The sequence below is a fragment of the Pleurodeles waltl genome, chromosome 2_1 (genome assembly GCF_031143425.1).
Source record: "Pleurodeles waltl isolate 20211129_DDA chromosome 2_1, aPleWal1.hap1.20221129, whole genome shotgun sequence".
In the NCBI taxonomy this organism is placed as follows: domain Eukaryota; kingdom Metazoa; phylum Chordata; class Amphibia; order Caudata; family Salamandridae; genus Pleurodeles; species Pleurodeles waltl.
The window spans coordinates 27989568-28008075 of NC_090438.1; positions in this window are offsets into that span (position 1 = coordinate 27989568).

Genomic DNA, 18508 nt, shown 5'->3' on the forward strand with positions numbered 1-18508 from the left:
CATGTTCCTGCTTTTCCTCCTCTCGTTCCTCCCTTTGAAACCTGGCCCAAGGAATAACCCCATGGCCTGTGGCCATTCAGCAGGGTCCTAGTGCCCTGCCTTGACCTCTACCTGCAGTTATACCTCAAGATGCTGTCACATGAGTTCAATGAGCGTCTAGGGGAGAAATGTTGCATTTTGCTCGTAGAATTTTAAAGGACCTTTTAAGAGATGCGTTTTGTAATGAGGTAGAGGGTCTTGAAGAGGACTATGACCTTTAAGGAAAGACAGTTTCTCATTTTCAGGGTTGATGGATGAAATAAATGGGAGGTCAGTGATGTGTATAGGAATTGTAGCACAGTTTTGAACATGTTGAAGGTCTGGAAGGTCTTTACTGTTGATGATCTAGGAGCAGAAAATCACATTCCTAGGGATAACTACATAACTTATTTCTTCTGCAAGAAGAATGGGGTATTATGAATACAGCTGGAGTAGAACAGACTATAGTTATCTATGATGTTAGGAGCTATGAAAGGTGGTTTGGTTGAAGTTTAAGATATCTGCTGGACCCCACACATGTGCTGCTGGGAGTAGGAGAGGACAGGGATAAAGACTGGGTCATGAAGAATATCCGGGAGAAAGAATGTAAACTAGAAGAGGGATATGCCAGAGACACTTGTTCCCTCTTGGACACAATGGACAATTATTATGTGGTCAAAGTTTGGAAGATCACACTGACATGTACGGATACTAGAAGTCATGCTACGCTCAGCCTATGGCTTTAGGATGTTATCTCTAGTTTTATGGAGAGCTGTTTCTGTCCTCAGTGGAAGGCAGACTCAAAACTGTCAAAAGTCCATCACTGATGATATGAACCATGCAATTGGTGACATCAGTTTTCACAATGTGGTGGTAAAGCCATCTATAGACCTGTAGCTGTGAGAAATGGCCAACCTGGGAGTGGATGTCATCAGTGGAGGTATGACAATGACTTTTTTGAATTTTTCTGAATCTGGTAATGTTTTTAGGGATAGCGTATCAGATGGATTAAAGGCTATAATTCCAGCATATTAATTAGGTAATCCCACCGGTAAAGTGTCAGGTGTGGAGCAATCACAAGACTTTGATAGAGGCTGTGAAATATTTTTGGGCTTGGGGAGAGAGAAAGAAGACATTGGTTTTGTAGCTGTTCACTTTTTTGAGAGTCTGTTTTATGGTTTTTTTCGTTTATGTTTTTCTTGTTACTTAGTTAGAAGCCTATTGGTTAATGGTGATTTTATCACAGAAAATTGACACTTTTTGCAGAATTGTAGGACAATGTGTGATATAGGGCCTAGACATGTTTTCTTCCAGTGATTATAGCTTTCTGGTATTTTCTTTTTTAATTAAAACAAATGTCAGTATGAAATTCATTAGCTTTAAAGGGAATGTGAAACCCAGAACATGTACACAATATCTCAAAGTATATCATACAGAAAGATAAAGTCAAAGATAGTGGAACTTGAAGTATACTGTATGAAAAACTTGTCAATCATTCTTCTCATATGTTGTGATTCATCTGCCCAAAACCTGGCTGAGATGGGCAATCTTAGAACAGATGGAACGGTACTTTAACATTTAGTGTAGAGTCCAATTAAGGAAAATAAGCCCAGAGGTCTCATATATAGTGAATAGTTAGTCTAACCTGGGGCAACAAGAACAGAAGTAAGATACAGCTCGACAAATAACAAAGATAAAAAAGTCTATCTTGAGATCAAAGAAAGAAGGGCTTATTATACAGCAGAGAGTGTGATTTGGATTTGGATTGGAGTTTATGGGTAAGTCTATCCTGGGACATATGTAACCAGGTTTTGACATACAACCTAGTATGGAAAGAAAGGGACATATAAGACAGAGTCTATCTTAGGAAGCAGGGAACTAGGGAACATGGGAAGAAGTTAGAGCCCATCTTGTATAGAAGGTAACAGGAGGTAACATGAGCTTGAAAGCTTAAGAGAGAGTTTGTACTGGGATAGACATGCTAGGGGACACATTCTTTTGTATCACAGAAGAAATAGGGGCTTAAAGTGACAGATTATTCTAGGACAAAAGGAGTAAGAGCTTAGGGTAAATTTCATCCCAGGGCAGAGGGAACTTTGCGCCCTCACTTCAGCAGACCCAGTAGCAGCAGAGTTGTTTTAGGGTCCATGGTTAGGGGCACATCCAGATCCTTCCTGAGTTGGCCATGTTCTACTGCCAGAAAACCTCAAATTTTGAGTAAACACATATTTTTTAAAGATATTTTATTTTAAGAATTAAGTCAGATGTGATGGTGTGATGGGCAGACGTCCATTACCACCTTTACACAGAGACGACTGTTGTTTTGTCAACTTATTGTAATGTTCACTACAATATATATTCAGTGATGATCAATGTACTACAATATATACTCTCAGAGTAACAACATATGTCAACTGTCACAACTGGTATTTACAGTGCTTAGAAAATACTAAACCTGTGGTATGGAGCGCTACAGAAGAACAAGTCTTTTATATTCCATATGAGGAAAGACAGTGTTCAGATTAATCATGGCTTCGACATGGCAAAAAAATAAAGAATTACTTCTTTGTTGAATAGTGAAAGCATGTGTTACTATAGTAAATTTGTTAATAATAACATCTGTTACTTACAGCACTTATAAAAGGTAGAAGTGAAATATTCAGCAGTGTCTATAAAACCAAGGTAATATGTTTTTATGATTATTAGTGTATGCATTATTACTACCAATCAATCAATCAATCAATCAAAAGAATTTATAGAGCGCGCTACTCACCCGTGAGGGTCTCAAGGTGCTTGGGGGGGGTCAAGGGGGGGGCAAGGAGGGTCACTGTTCAAACAACCATGTCTTGAGGTTCTTTCTGAAGAGCAGGAGGTCTTTGGTTTTGCGAAGGTTGGTGGGGAGGGAGTTCCAGGTTTTGGGGGCGAGGTAGGAGAAGGACCTGCCTCCTGTGGTGGTGCGTTGGATGCGGGGGACTGTGGCTAGGGCGAGGTCAGCTTATTGGAGGTTGCGGGTGGGAGTGTGGAAGTTCACTCTTTCGTTGAGGTAGGTTGGGCCGGTGTTATGGAGGGGTTTGTGTGCGTGGATGAGGATCTTAAATGTGATTCTCTTGTCTATGGGGAGCCAGTGAAGGGATTTGAGGTGTGGTGAAATTTGTTCGTGGCGGGGGAGGCCAAGGACGAGGCGTGCGGCTGTGTTCTGGATTATCTGGAGTTTGCGTTTGAGTTTGAGTGTGGTGCCGGTGTAGAGGGCGTTACCGTAGTGTAGTCTGCTGCTGATGAGTGCATGGGTGACTGTCTTCCTGGTCTCTGGGGGAATCCATTTGAAGGATTTTTTTAGAGTGCAGAGTGTGTGGAAGCAGGAGGAGGTTAGAGCATTGATTTGCTGTGTCATGAAGAGGGACTGGTCCAGGATGATGCTGAGGTTGCGTGCGTGGTTTGCGGGGTGGGTGCGGGGCCTAGGGCGGTGGGCCACCAGGAGTCGTCCCATATGGTTTTGTTGGGGCCGAAGAAGATGATCTCGGTTTTGTTGGAGTTAAGCTTGAGGTGGTTAGTTGTCATCCAGTTGGTGGTGTTGAAGAGTGTGGGGCTGAGGGAGGACCCTTGGGGGACTCCGCAGATGATCTTGGTTGTGGTGGAGTGGAAAGGTGGAAGGCGGACTCTCTGGGTCCAGTCAGTGAGGAAGGAGGTGAGCCAGTCTAAGGCTTTGTGGCGAATTCGTACGTTGTGGAGGCGGGTGCGCAGTGTGTGGTGGCAAACAGTGTCAAAGGCTGCGGAGAGGTCTAGGAGGATGAGTGCGATGGTCTCGCCTTTGTGGACTTTGGTCCTGATGTCCTCAGTGCATGCGATGAGGGTGTTTTCCTGCTGTTGTTCTTGCAGAACCCGGATTGTGAGGAGTCAAGAGTGTTGTTTTCTTTGAGGAAGTGGGATAGGCGGGCGTTGACTAGTTTCTCGGCAACCTTGGCGGGGAAAGGGAGGAGGGAGATGGGGTGATAGTTGGAGAGGATCTCCGCGTCGGCTTTGTTTTTTTTTAGGAGAGTGGTGATTTCCGCGTGCTTCTAGGGGTCTGAGTAGGTGGCGGAGTCGAAAGAGGAGTTGATTATGTCGCGTAGTATGGGGGCGATGGTTTGGCTGGCTTTGTTGTAGATGCGATGCGGACAGGGGTCGGAGGGGGATCCGGAATGGATGGAGTTCATGTTTTTTTCGGTTTCTTCGTGTGTGGTAGGGGCCCAGATGGTGAGTGTGCTGGGGGGGTCATGAGTGGGGGTTTATTTGGGTGAGTGAGGGGTGTGTGTGTGGTATGAAGCTGTTGTGGATGTCCAGGATTTTGTGGTGGAAGTGGTTGGAGAGGGCGTCACATAGGGGCTGTGTGTGTTAGGGGTCTATGTTGCTGGCTTTGGGTTTGGCTAGTTCATTAATGATGGTGAAGAGTTCTTTGCTGTTTTGAGAGTTGTTGTCAAGGCGTGTCTTGTAGTGATCTCTTTTGGTGGTGCGTATGAGTTGGTGATGGGTGCGAATGGTGGCTTTGAGGGTGGAGAAGTTGGTTGTAGAGGGTTCTTCTCACCATATTTTCTCCGCTTGGCGGCATTTGCGCTTGGAGTCTTGGAGTTCAGGGGGTGAACCATGGGGCGTTCTTGATGTTGCGGATGGCGATGTGTTTTCTGAAGGGGACTAGTGTGTCTGCGCAGGTAGTGATTCATTTAGAGAGGTTGTGTGCTCCTGTGTTGGGGTCGTTGGTGTGGGGGGGTTGTGAGCCAGTTGGGAGTTCAGGCGTTCTGTGGGGATCTTGTCCCACATGCGGTAGGGTGTTGTGTGTTGACGGTGGTGTGTGGGGGTATGGTGAAGGAGAAGTGGACGCAGTGGTGGTCAGTCCAGAGGAGTTCATTGGTGTGGGTGTAGGCTATGTGTGGGCTTGAGGTGAAAATTATGTCAAGCGTGTGTCCTGCTGAGTGGGTCGGTGCTGTGACCAGTTGTTTGAGTCCGAGGTTGGTGAGGTTGTCTATGAGAGAGGTAGGGTTGTGGTCTTGTAGGTTCTCCAAGTGAAAGTTGAAATATCCGAGGAGTATGCAGTCAGTGGAGGTGAGGGCGTGCGAGCTGATGGTGTTGGCGATGGTGTCGCAGAAGGCGGGGCGTGGCCCTGGTGGTCTGAATATTAGTGTACCTCTGAGGGTGGAGTTGTTGTTAATGTGGATCACAAAGTGCATGTGTTCTGTGTTGTCGACAGTGTCTTGGGAGCTGGTGGTGACCTTGATGGTGTCCCTGTGTAGGATGGCGATGTCACCACCTGGCCTGTTGAGGCGGTCTTTGCGTTGGAGTTTGTATCCCTTGGGGGTGGCGATAGCTATGTCGGGTTCCGAGGAGGGGTTGGTCCATGTTTCCGTGAGGAAGGCGATGTCAGGTGAGTGTGATGTGATGAGGTCCCAGAGTTCTATGGCATGTTTGTGAAGGGAGCGGTGTTGAGGAGCAGGCAGTTGAGGTGGTTGTGGTGGGTGGTGTTGGTGTGGTGCATGAGCGTGTTGTTTTGGGGTGTGGTCTGGTTGTGGGGTGCTTCAGGGCTGGTTGGTGGCGGTGGGGGCAGAGCAGGTGTGTATTGCGTTGGGGGTGTTGTGTTTGTTATTGGGGGCTCGCTATGGTTGGTGTGTGGTGTGAGGGATGAGGAGCAGGAGAAATGACAGGTGTGGCAGGTGAAGGGGCCATGAGTGTGTGTGGGTCTGGAGAAGGTGCAGTTGGGGCGAGGGCCTGGGTTGAGTGAATGGAGAGTGAGGGGGGAGTAGATTTGTCTGAAGGGGCCAGGGGGACTGGCGCTGGGCACCATACATTACTACAGTAAGTTGGGTATTAATAACATCTTTATTTATAGCGCTTGGCATCAAGTCACAGTCACCAGTTAGCACATGTGTCATTATTATGATTACTATTATTATTATTATTATTATCATGCATAAAAGGCAGGAGTGAAATACTCAACAATGTATAAAACCACGTTAACATAATTATTATGTGTAATAATATTTGTGCATGTGTGTATTGATATTATTGTTGTTATTATCAGTATCATAATTATTATTGCTATTATTGTTATTGTTATTATTATTATTATTATTGCTGTTGCTATTGTTATTGTTATTATTTGACTGTCATTCATATTTTTAGGAACTGTGCATAGTCCCTCTTCAAGGCAGCAGCCAGACAAAGAAACACCACCCAGTTTACCATCGTCTGAATTCACGGAGTGATCAAGCGAAGCAAGATTATCGAGTTCTGAGTTTATTTTTGGAGACATTTTAAATAAATGAAGCCACATGATGTTTCAAGGGTCTGCTTGGTAAGAGTAGCATCAAGGTGTAGGTGTTCAAGGACGTTTTCTGAAGACTCTTTTGAAAGCCATTCATCCCCAGGGAGGTAGGAAAGTCACTGCTTGTTAACAAAAGTTTGGAAAAAATGGGGCCATGATGTGTGTTTTACAGCACCATGTTTAAATCAGTTGGCTAAAGTGGCTTTTGGTTTACAGACACATCTGTAGGGGCCTTCATGAAATATGCATTTATAGGGTGCCAGGCAAGTCTCTTCCCTCCAGAGGTTTGTAAATTGCTCCCCCAGCCTTGAACATGGTAACAAATGGTACACAAATAAAGCATTGTTACAGCCAGCTAAAAATTATCTACAATACAATTTTAACATTGTCTCCCCCATTCATGCACATTTATATATCTCTCCTAGTGTCCTTTATTTCCCAAGGCCGCTTCTTCCGTTATAAATAGATTAAAAAATATAAATTTTATAGGAGGCGTGGCTTGGATGCCAGCAAGATGGCCGCATATTGCGGAGCTCTGCGCCGACAGCCCGATGACTACTTGCTATTTATGAAGAGCTCCTGTATAACTTCTTGAAATTGCAGGAACTGCCCTCTGGGGGATGATGGTGAGCATTTAAGCTCATAGTTGACTGTCTTCAGCTAATTTTTCCCGATTTGTGCAACGTCACTCTGTCTCCCCTCATAACAGCCGCAATTTTGTGATTGTTGCATGGCGCTGCTTGAAAGGTTACACTGCGCCGGTGCATTCTAAGGAATGACTTGGTCTGACCTGACTGGCAACCTATCTGAGGCAAGGGAATACCCTGTCTTCCTGGAAGCTGTTTAGTCTACTCCTTTGGTGGAAGCCCTGGATTTATACATTTGTACTCTTGCAAATGGATGCCATTTTATGTCTTTCCTGCTACATTGCACAACCCCAAGTTGCTTCCTTCAGAGAATAACTAGATTTTGAACTCCTGAGTCAAAAATATAATTAACAGCTTGACTAATTTCAGTCTTTGTGAGTTACCTGCTACAACATGTATCTATTAAGCAATTATTTTATTAATACCAGATGAGGAATACTGAATTTTTCAATCTTTCACTTCTAGATACTATGTACTGCCTCATTGTTTGTCATACAATATTCTTTTATCACTCCCCTATGCTATCTCAATAACTTGCATATGAGTAGTCATATGCTAAACAAGCGTTGTATGGATTTCTTGTCCTACAATATATAATTCTGATCTCAATGTAGTACTACAGGTGATGTGATATTGCATTCTGATTGTGCAGTATACTTTTTATTCATACATTTTTTATTGGAACATTCATATTCAAATATTGCTTGGCCATTCAATTTATGGCGAGTGTATAACACAGGAAACCTATGCACATCTCTTCCTCTGCCTTTCCACAAGAACACTGCCACTTGTTATCTTTAAGAGGAAAGTGTATAATATCCATGGCAGAAGCACAAGTCAACAAGGCAGGACCAGCACCTATGTTCATTCCTAAAGCTCAACTTTCTGCCAAATGTTTGCATTCTCCTTCAAATAAACATCCAAAAGTATACTCCTTCTCCAAATAAACCATCTATAGAACTAATAATATTAGAAGAAATATGAGTGTTGAAACCTTTCATGGAGAATACTAATAAGACAATCTACATCCTTGAGGATAAATGGTCATTTATGGACAAGCATGCCTCTGATTAAGAGCAACTGGTCAGTCATATCCAAGACTCTGCTTCCACAATTCTCAAGATGCAGCTCGAACTAATCAACTTAAAAAGGAATATTGAAGATCTAGAGAACAGAAACTTTAAGAATAACCTCCACATTTCTGGTTTACCAGAAAACGTGGAGGGTGAAGACCCTTAATACTTTTTCGAAGCATACATTCCGAAAGTTCTGGATTTTCCTTCGTCTATATCTTTCAACATTCAGTGTACTTGTAGACTGGGTCCTAGCTCTACCTCTAAATCTAGAGGCACAATCATATTGTTTTTGGGACGGACAGACCTCTTAAAAGTTCTCAACGCTGCAAAAATGAACAAGCAAATAATATGGTCTATGCATAAACTTTATACCTCTCAAGACGTTGCGAAGTTTGCAGCAGACAGACATAAACAAATTCTGGATTTTCACCCACAGCTCAGAGCTATTAATGCTCGCTTCACCCTTGCCATTTCAAAGTAAGCTATAAAGTTAACGCAATGACATACGATGATCCTGCAAAATTCAAATCTTTCCTTCAATGTAAAGAAGACTGAATGGAATAGTTTAATCGCTGTCTATTCTTCTATTCTTTTATAGAGTGTTTGTTCTTATAATATTATTTATACTTTTATTTCTTTTGATTAACATGTTCTTTACTTTACAGCGTTTCTCCATACCACAATGCAATTTCCTGATGTTATAGCCATCTGAAGTACCCCCGTTTTCATGTTCATCTTATCTTTCATGGTTTCCCCTGCACCCTATGGTCACATGGCTTTTCTTCCCCTAGGTATGTCTTACATACATCGGTTTTATGACATGTACTGTCTTTTTCTTCTTGTTTGTTATCTACTTCAGCTATTCTTCTCTCTTATCTCACCTTCCCTCTTTTTTACTGTATCTCCTTTTTCTTTCTATAGTCTGTATTTTCCAGAAACAACTTCTTTCTTTCACAGTTATATAATGCATATCCTATTCCACTGTTTGCTCACTCTATGCACAGTTTTTTCCTCCCGGTCTCATATTGTTTTTCTTCAGAGTAACTTTCTTGAATGTTAAGGGTTTAAATAACCCAATTAAAGTGCAAAGAGTTCTCTCACATTTAGCTAAGTTGCACACAGATGTTGCACTCCTTCAAGAGACACGTCTAACTGAAACAGAAGCACTAAAGTTGAAAACAAGATGGATTGGTCATGAATTTTTTTCTCCTGCGGTACAGAAGAAAAATGGTATTATGGGGGTGATTCTGAGTCTGGCGGGCGGCGGAGGCCACCCGCCAGACTTCCCCCAACAAAATACCGCTCCGCGGTCGCAAGACCGCTGAGGGTATTTTGGGATTTGCCCTGGGCTGGCGGGCGGCCGCCAAAAGGCCGCCCGCCAGCCCAGGGCAAATCAACCTTCCCACGAGGACGCCGGCTCAGAATTGAGCCGGCGTAGTGGGAAGGTGCGACGGGTGCAGTTGCACCCGTCGCGTATTTCAGTGTCTGCTTTGCAGACACTGAAATACTTCGTGGGGCCCTCTTACGGGGGCCCCTGCAGTGCCCATGCCAATGGCATGGGCACTGCAGGGGCCCCCAGGGGCCCCGCGGCACCCCCTACCGCCATCCTGTTCCTGGCGGGAGACCCGCCAGGAACAGGATTGCGGTAGGGGGTGTCAGAATCCCCATGGCGGCGGAGCACGCTCCGCCACCATGGGGAATTCTGTAGGGCAGCGGAAAACCGGCGGGAGACCGCCGGTTTTCCCTTTCTGCCCGCGGCTGAACCGCCGCGGTCAGAATGCCCTTGGCGGTGCTCCCGTGGTCGTTGACCCTGGCGGTCAACGACCGCCAGGGTCAGAATGACCCCCTATATTTCTTCATCATAAGAAGCTACCTTTTCCCAATCCACAGACACACAGCGTAGATACAATGTAGCTGATCTATTAATTGACAAAAATCCTCCCTCAGTTTGTAATGTGTATGGTCCCCAATAGAAAATAACCATTTTAAGTTTAATCTTACTAAGCAACTCTTGAATATCACTGCCGAATATTTTATCTTGGGAGGTGGTTGCAATCAAATATTTGATCCAATTTTAGATGGGCATTCCAAAGTTAAAATCATACCTTCTAAAATGCACAAAGCTTTTTGCTCTACCATAAAACAAAGAGCTTTACTTGAGAATTGCTAACCCAACTGCAAGAGAATACACCTTTTTCTCCCGAGTACATGGCACTCAGGGCCTGATTTAGTTCTTGGCAGAGGGATGATAAATGTGATTGATATCCCGCCCGCCTTATTATGATCTCCATATGATATCATGGGATCATAAAAAGGCGGACAGTATGGCCCTCATTACAACCCTGGCGGTCGGTGATAAAGTGGCGTTAATACGGCCAACAGGCTGGCGGTAATTACCGGCAAATTATGACCATGGCGGTGAGAACTCAGATAGACAGCCACTTTACCACGCCGACCGCCAAGGGGGAAACAGCAGCCACCACGGCGGTAGCCGCCTACAGCCAGACGGAAGACAATGTGCCGCCCACCGTATTAAGACAACCCAATCCGCCACCCTTTCCGGGGCGGTACCAATGGCATCAAAAGCCTGGCTGAAACACTGCACAGAAGGAAAAGGACTCACCATTGGAGACACAGGGAACAACCACGCCGCCATGGAGCCCGAGGTGCAGATCTTTCCAATGATCTTCTACGTCCTGCTCCACCACGAACACCAGCGACGGCGAAGATGACCACGGTGAGTACAGCTGCCTAGCACATCAGGGAGGGGGGGAGGAAAAAGAGAGTGACACACACACGCAACACACACACCCCCAACACCATACACACAAACAGATGCAGTAAGAAAACATATTTACCCCGTACTCCTCAGGAATAATGCAAGGACCACAGGAATAGATGAAAGTGAGTGTAATAATATAAATATAGTAGAAATACAAAAATACAATCTAATAGTATATACATATGTACAGTTCAAGGGACACTGCCCAGTCCTCAATGTGCGTAGGCCACAGGGCCACATGTCAAAGTCCAAGGCCCCACTTGTCTCCTGCAGCAACACGGAGAGAACACTGAAGGGTGATCAGTTGGAAAACAGGCAGACACCTCAAGGGGAGGGAAACGGGGGGCACCTCAGCTGGCAGATGGAACAACACCATTGGTTCTGGAGGGGGCAACATGCCCTGTGCTTGATCCTGGGGAGTGCAAGGCCACATTCTCTCAAGTGGGTGACTTGCCCATAAGCCCTGGAGAGGGCAACATGCCCTGTGCTCGGTCCTGGGGAGTGCAAGGCCACAGTCTCTCAAGTGGGTGACTTGCCCACATGCTCTGGAGGGGGCAACATGCCCTTGCTTGATCCTGGGGAGTGAAAGGCCACAGTCTCTCAATTGGGTGATTTATCCACTAGTTCTGGAGGGGGCATCGTGCCCTATGCTCTTGATCCTGGGGAGTACAAGGTCACAGTCTCTCAGGTGAGTGTCATAGCCACTGGATTTGCAGGGGGCAGGCCGCACAACAGCCCATGGAGGCAGGAGTACAGACCATCCACCAGCGGTGATGGCTGCTCAGTGGTGGTGCTGCTGCTGCTGCTGCTGGTAGTGGTGGGGGAGGCTCCAGCCCATCCCCTGCAGCCTTGGACGGCTGCCCACTGCTGGTGGTGGTGGTGGTGCTGCTGATGGTGGTGGTGGGGGGAAGCTTCAGCCCATCCTCTGCAGACTCAGATGGCTCCACAATCATGGTTGGTGGTGTTTTCTCTGACTGAGTCCCTGCACCAGGCCGCTTGTCCTTCCTGCCTGCTTGTGCAGGCCCCTTGCCCTTCCTGGCAGCACTTGTGCCAGGCTCCTTGCCAATCCTGGCAGCACTTGGTGCAGCCTCCTAGCCCTTCCGGGCAGGACTTGGGGCAGGCACACTTTCTTTGAGGCTGGCTGGTGCCCTGGATCCTTTCCCACCACAAGTGGGTGTGGAGACTACAGGGCCCATGGACTGGGTGGCTGAGGTGCTTGCCTGTGTTGATGCCACCCTGGCCAGATGTGAAGGACGGGGGTGAGGGGTAGGGAAAAGGTCAATGGTGGAGAGGAAAAGCTTCTAAGGGACATTGGGGTGGGAAGAGGGAGAAGGTTTGGGAGTGGAGGAAGAGGGAGTGGTTGTAAGAGTTGTCTGCTGTGTTTAAGTGCAAGTGCATGGGCTGGATGCTGTTGTGAGGTAGATGGCTGATGGGTGTCTGAGTGCTTGCATTTGTGTACCTTGGGAGGGGGGACAGTCACAGTGGGAGAGGATACAGGGGACGTGTGCATGGCTGTTGAAGTGGTGTCTGTGGTGTCTGCAAGTGAGGTGTGTGTTCTGCGAGGAGTGGTGGTGATGCTGGTAGTGGATGATGGTGAAGTGCATGCAGGTGTGAGTGTAGATGGAACTGGGAGTGACGTGGAGTAGTAGGAGGAGGGGGACACAGTGGATGCAGTGGATGTTGGTACATCTGCATCTGGATGGTGTTTGTGTGAGTGCCTGTGGGATGATGTGTGGTGCTTGTGTTTGCCTGTGCCACTCCTGTGTGTTGTCCTGTGTTCATGCACATCTGCCTGTGTGCTTGGGATAGGCTGGGGTTGAGGAGAATGGGACTGGGACTGGGAAGTTGGAGGGGGGAGGTTGGAAATAGGGACAATGACTGCCATCAGAGAGGAGGCCAGAGCCTGGATTGATCTATGTTGGGCAGCCAACCCAGTGTGAATGCCCTCCAGTAATGCATTTGGGGGCAGGGCCTGAGGTGCCTGGGGCGAAGGAGATGCCCACCCTCCTGGATGAGCGGGCACAGGCAAATCGATGAGGGGCTGCTGGGAGGACGGTGCTGGTACGGCGGTGTCAGCTGTACCTGTAGCTGTGGTGGTCACAGAAGTGTCAGCCACCACCAGGAAGCTCCCATCGGAGGAGGTATCTGTGTCTGGATGGTCCCCTCCAGTCTCCAGTCACCGCTGTGGTGCTCCCCTTGCCCTCTGTCCCACTGGTGCCAGCAGCATTGGTGGACTCCGCCTCATGGGTCCTGTGGGATGCAACTCCCTCCATCGCCGGTGCCTCTGCTCCTCCGCCAGATGATGCTAATGCACATGAGGACAGGGTGACAAAGCATAAAGCGGGGAAGAGACAAAGGATACACTTGGTCAATGGCTGCACCAACACCACTGTTGGCGTAAACAGCACACTCACACACAGGGTACAGGCCTACGCACTATGCAATGCACTACCAGTTATAATGCTAGCCACCAGTGCATGGGCATGGACACATACCGCCAACTGCAGCACACCTGGGACCCACGCAGCCCTGCCCAGTAGTGGATGCCTACAAGCTAGGTAGAAGGAATATCACTTCTGCACCCTGGCCAACATGAGACCTACTCTGCAGTGTCAGGCCTGGCCCAAAGACACCACTGACACACATCCCCCACCCGGGTACCCCCCTACCATGCGTAAGTTGTAATGATGGGAACTGTACTCACCCCCTTGTGTGTGCTGTGATGCCATCAAGCATCCATCCAGCTTCAGCTAGGCCACCGCCAGTATGCGGGCCATCGGGGGGGTCAGGGTTCAACAGGCACCCCTTCCTCGTTGAGAGGTCATCCCCATCTGGGCCTCCGTCGTCTTCCATGCCTAGCGTCTCAGGTTCTCCCACCGTTTCCGACACTGGTGCTCCAACTGCCGTAGACCCCCAGGGCCCGCACGTCCTTGGCAATGGCACATCATATGCCCTTCTTTTGATGGGCGCTGTCCAGCACAGAAATACACACAGGGAAAGGTATTAGTCAGACTGTCCTGCCTGTTACACTAATGACCCACCATACCCCTTCACATCGCCATATGCACACACAGGGCCCAGCACACAAGCTGTCGGATGCCCAGGGGCCATCCACCACCCCCCTACATGAGGCCTTCACACACACCACTCCATGCATTCATGCTCCATGCATCGTGATCACAGTGTACTCACCTGTTGGTCTGGAGGCCCGTACAGCAGTTGGTACTGGGGTAGGACCCCATTCACCAGTCGCTCCAACTCCACCGAGGTGAAGGCAGGGGCCCCTGCCCCAGTCACACAAGCTATGGTAGATTCCAGACACAGGTCACAGCAGCACATGCAGTGTGGGTCCTCTCCTGTTGAAGGTCAGGTAGCAAGTGAGTAAACAGATAGAAAAAGGCGGTCACATCTTCAGCAGTGCATACCGTCACCGCTAGCGTACATCACCATTGGCCACTGTACCCCATAGGGGGCAATATTATCCAATGAGGAGTTGCATGGTGGTTCCCGACCGCCTCCTTCAACGGCACACAACGTCAGTGGAACTACCTCACTTCCACCTGTCCCTCCACACAGGACAGGCGGATGCCATCTCGGGGGGGAGGCAGGCCCTGGATTATAACTGCGTCACAGTACACAATTGGACATACAGGACATATGCCACATATACATTAAAAATGGACATCATGCATTGTACTGTTGTGGTTACGATGCACAGTTTGTGACCAGCTCATCAATCCTTTGCCCCATAGATTGCTACCACTGCAGATGATTAAGAGATGGAGACATACCCCCGTGTACCGACCCCTGGTGGACTTGGCAGCAATAGAGGACAGGCACATCATCCTCACCTATAGACTTCACAGGGCCACAATCACTCAGCTGTGTGCCCAATTGGAGCCTGACCTGATATCTGCTATCCGTCACCCCACTGGGATCCCCCTTCTTGTGCAAGTGCTATCAGTGCTCCATTTCCTGGCAACTGGTTCTTTCCAAGTGACAGTAGGCTTGGCATCAGGAATGTCACAGCCAATGTTCTCAATAGTGGTGACCAGAGTGTTGTCTGCCCTGATTAAACATGTGCAGCTACATTGTTTTCCCCCAGGTGGAGGATTTAGCCACTGTGAAGGCTGACTTCTATGCAATGGGACATATCCCCAACATAATTGGGGCGATTGATGGAACACATATTGCATTTGTCCCCCCCCCCGGCAAAATGAACAGGTGTTCAGAAATCAAAAGAGGTTTCACTCCATGAATGTCCAGATGGTGTGCCTGGTGGACCAGTACATCTCCCATGTCAATGCTAAGTATCCTGGGTCGGTGCATGATGCCTTTATCCTGAGGAATAGCAGCATCCCAAATGTGATGGGCCAACTACAGAGGCACCGGGTGTGGCTAATGGGTGAGCCCTTGTTCCCACCCGGTGGAAATTGGTGTATGGGTATGTTGTAGGCCATATGGGATAGTGTGTGGCTAAATGTTGTCCCTCAATATTTGCAGGTGACTCTGGTTACCCCAACCTATCATGGCTACTGACCCCTGTGAGGAATTCCAGGACAAGGGCAGAGGAACGTTACAATGAGGCACAGGGGCGAACAAGAAGGTTAATTGAACGTGCCTTTGGCCTCCTGAAAGCCAGGTTTCAGTGCCTCCATCTAACAGGTGGATCCCTGTGCTACTCACCCAAGAGGGTCGGCCAGATAATCGTGGCATGCTGTATGTTGCACAACCTTGCCTTGAGACGCCATGTGCCTTTTCTGCAGGAGGAGACGTCTAGAGATGGCCGTGTGGCAGCAGAGGACCCTGTGGACAGTGAGGATGAGGAGCAGAGGATGAGGATGAGGACATCAGAACTGCAGTCATCAGACAGTACTTCCAATGACACACAGGTAAGACAGTGTTACTTCATATTTAATTGACATTTTTTTGTTTCATTTTGTCACTGGCAGGCTGTTATTTCCCACATATGTGCCCGCTCACTGTACCCTTTGGCAACTCTTTTTGAAGATGTTGGGGCCCCACTATCGCTCGTGGTGTGATCACTGCAGCCAACTACAAGTCTTTCCTATGTGAACATTACTGTACAGTTGAATTGCAATTTTTGAACCTGGTTAAACTAATACATACTTAAATCATTTGACATACTCCATACTTGTATTTGTTCAAAGGATATTTATTGAAGTGATAAGGAGGAGTGGGGCAAGTGCATTGGGATGGGGTTATGATGGAGGAAAGTCCAGGGTGAAGTTCCAGTCTATTTGTAGCACAAATGCCTTCTCCATGGGGATATAGGAAGGGGAGCAAGGGCAGTTCAAGGTGGACAAGGTGACAGAGTGGGACACAAGGGTGACAATCAGGAGAGTCTCATTTCCTGGCGGGGTCTTGGCAATAGTCTATGCCTTCTGCCTGGATCGCAGAGAACGTTTGTGGGGTGGTTCTCCTTCTGCAGGGGGAGGGGTGCTGGTGGCCTGTTGGTCCTCTGGTGGGGCCTCCTGTCCACTAGGGGCAGCAAAGGTGGAAGGAAGTTTAGATGTCTGGCTAGTGGCAGGGGCCCGCTGTTGTCAGACTTCCTCCCTCATAATGTTGGCCATGTCTGCCAGCACCCCTGCTATGGAGACCAGGGTGGTGTTAATGGCCTGCAAGTCCTCCCTGATCCCCTGGTACTGTACCTCCTGTAGCCACCTGTTCTCCTGCACATTGGCCAGGATCTGGCCTAGTATATCCTGTGAATGTTGGTATGTTCCCAGGATCTCTGCAAGTGCCTCCTGGAGAGTTGGTTCCCTGGGCCTGTCCTCCCCTGGGAGCACAGCAGTATTCCCAGTGTTCCTGTTGTCCTGTGCCTCTGTCCCCTGAACCGTGTGCCCACTGCCACTGACCCCAGGTCACTGATTGTCTTTGGTATGAGGTGTGCCATGGGCTCCCTGTAGTGGTGGACACACTGCTGATTGACGTGTCCTGGGGACAGAGATATGGGTACACTGTGTAGGAGGCTGGACTGGCTTGTAGTGAGTACCAAGGAGTACTTACACCTTGCACCAGGCCCAGTTATCCCTTATTAGTGTATAGGGTGTCTAGCAGCATAGGCTGATAGATAATGGTAGCTTAGCAGAGCAGCTTAGGCTGAACTAGGAGACAAGTGAAGCTCCTACAGTACCACAAGTGTCATATGCACAACATCATAAGAAAAAACAATACACAGTTATACTAAAAATAAAGGTACTTTATTTTTATGACAATATGCCAAAGTATCTCAGAGTGTACCCTCAGTGAGAGGATAGGGAATATACACAAGATATATGTACACAATACCAAAAATATGCAGTATAGTCTTAGAAAACAGAGCAAACAATGTATAGTTACAATAGGATGCAATGGGGACACATAGGGATAGGGGCAACACAAACCATATACTCCAAAAGTGGAATGCGAACCACGAATGGACCCCAAACCTATGTGACCTTGTAGAGGGTCGCTGGGACTATTAGAAAATAGTGAGGGTTAGAAAAATAGCCCACCCCAAGACCCTGAAAAGTGAGTGCAAAGTGCACTAAAGTTCCCCAAAGGACATAGAAGTCGTGATAGGGGAATTCTGCAGGAAAGACACAAACCAGCAATGCAACAACAATGGATTTCCAGTCGAGGGTACCTGTGGAACAAGGGGACCAAGTCCAAAAGTCACAAGCAAGTCGGAGATGGGCAGATGCCCAGGAAATGCCAGCTGTGGGTGCAAAGAAGCTTCTACTGGACAGAAGAAGCTTAGGTTTCTGCAGGAACGACAAGGGCTAGAGACTTCCCCTTTGGAAGACGGATCACGCACGCCGTGGAGAATTGTGCAGAAGTGTTTTCCCACCGAAAGACCACCAACAAGCCTTGCTAGCTGCAAATCGTGCGGTAAGCATTTTTGGATGCTGCTGTGGCCCAGGAGGGACCAGGATGTCGAATATTGCGTCAGGAGACAAAGGAGACGTCGAGCAAGACAAGGAGCCCTCTCAGCAGCAGGTAGCACCCGGAGAAGTGCCAGAAACAGGCACTACAAGGATGCATGAAATGGTGCTCACCCGAAGTTGCACAAAGGAGTCCCACGTCGCCGGAGACCAACTTAGAAAGTCGTGCAATGCAGGTTAGAGTGCCGTGGACCCAGGCTTGGCTGTGCACAAAGGATTTCCGCCGGAAGTGCACAGGGGCCGGAGTAGCTGCAAAAGTCGCGGTTCCCAGCAATGCAGTCTGGCGTGGGGAGGCAAGGACTTACCTCCACCAAACTTGGACTGAAGAGTCACTGGACTGTGGGGGTCACTTGGACACAGTTGCTGGATTCGAGGGACCTCGCTCGTCGTGCTGAGAGGAGACCCAAGGGACCAGTAATGCAGCTTTTTGGTGCCTGCGGTTGCAGGGGGAAGATTCCGTCGACCCACGGGAGATTTCTTCGGAGCTTCTAGTGCAGAGAGGAGGCAGACTACCCCCACAGCATGCACCACCAGGAAAAGAGTCGAGAAGGCGGCAGGATCAGCGTTACAGAGTTGCAGTAGTCGTCTTTGCTACTATGTTGCAGTTTTGCAGGCTCCCAGCGCGGTCAGCAGTCGATTCCTTGGCAGAAGGTGAAGAGAGAGATGCAGAGGAACTCGGATGAGCTCTTGCATTCGTTATCTAAAGTTTCCCCAGAGACAGAGACCCTAAATAGCCAGAAAAGAGG